The following is a 1,714-nucleotide window of genomic DNA, read 5'->3' on the forward strand; positions in this document are numbered from 1 at the left end:
GAGATCGTTTGCGACAACAGGAAATAATTCATCGGCAGCAAGGTGAGTAGGTTTTTCGAAGAACACAAGAGCAAGAAGATACTATCAACGCCTTATCACCCTAGTGAGAACGGGCAGGCAGAATCGACGAATAAAACCATACTCCTAAACCTGAAAATGAGATTAACCGATTCGAAAGGGAAATGGAAGGAAATCTTGCCCGAAGTCTTGTGGCATACTGTACGACTTTGAAACCGAGCACCCGGGACACCCCGTTTACTTTGGTATACGGAGCCGAAGCCTTAATACCAGTCGAGGCGGGGAAACCGAGCCTCGGGTTCCAGTATGCTACCGAAGAGTCAAACATTGAGTCCATGATCACGAGCCTAGAAATATCGGATGAAAGGCGGGAGGACACCCTGGTCCGGTTGGCCGCCCAGAAGCAGCAAAAGAAATGTATTGGAACTGAAGAGCCAGCCTCCGACACTTTTGAGTCGTGGATTTGGTATTGAGAAAGGTAACACCACACACTAGGAACCCAAGCGAAGGGAAACTGAGCCCGAATTGGGAAGGACCATACTGAGTTGTCGGAATAACTAGCAAAGGCTTATATAAACTACGGGCAACGACGTACAACTACCAAATAACTGGAACGTGGCACACTTAAAGCGGTATTACTGCTAGGGTACGAACGTAATTCCTTTTTAATTTGGTTATATTACGGAATAATGCATGCACGTACTCGGCCAAGGGCAGATATGGCTATTAGGTCTAAAAGCACATGTTGTACTCTTTTTTCTCTTGAACTGATTTTGTTCCGAAGTGGGTTTTCCAGCAAGGTTTTTAACGAGGCAACAGTAAAACGTGCTACCTTTGATTTGAAGATTGGCTCTAAACCGAAATCAGTGATCGTTAGCATCAGATCAACAATATTCGAGCCCCACAAGTTCGGCCTCGAATACTGGCGGCCATTACTCCTAGATCAATATCTTTAGCAAGGGAAAAGAAAATTTTATGTGCCAAAAGATAAGGCTTGGTGGTTAGGATTCATTGTAAGGATCAAATGATCATACGAATCGTGCCCGCATAGTCCGTTCCTGCCACGGCACAAGTTTTATGCGCCTTCAATCATGTATCTTGCATAATAAGCAATGAAAGAAATTTCTACTTTCCATACACACGCATTTTATTTCTTCGATCCTGGATCCTAAAGCCCACGGGCTACCCCTACTCGGGGACTATCAACCGATAAAGATTCGGACGACCCGAGCTACCAAATCTCGGAGGCACCAAACCTATTACCCAATGCCTAAATATGAAAGACTACGCCCACCCTAAAAACGGCAAGGAGACGTCCGAAGTCCGTACTCAGAAAGTAAGGCCCTTACGAAAAACCGAAACCTGTTAAAATGTTGCCCTCGGCAAAAACATCGTCTAAAAATACTTAAGCATCTTAAAGGCCTTCGATTTTACCAAAGATTTGAAGCCACAAGCAACCCGAAGTCACATCGAAGTCGGGCTCTGTTCGGACCTCCAAAAAATGGAGGCTCTAGACTACATTTGATTTTATGCTAAGGCATTAAAAATAAAACACAAATAGAAAATTGCAAGTAGATGCTGCATAAGTAAAGATGTGTTATTACCAAAAAGGGAAAATTTTATATATGCCAAAATAAGTTTATAAAGGCACGATAGAACGGCCTCAAAATAAACAAAAAAAATACACAAGGAAAAA

Source organism: Nicotiana attenuata, unplaced genomic scaffold, assembly GCF_001879085.1.
Source record: "Nicotiana attenuata strain UT unplaced genomic scaffold, NIATTr2, whole genome shotgun sequence".
NCBI classification, from domain to species: Eukaryota; Viridiplantae; Streptophyta; class Magnoliopsida; order Solanales; family Solanaceae; genus Nicotiana; species Nicotiana attenuata.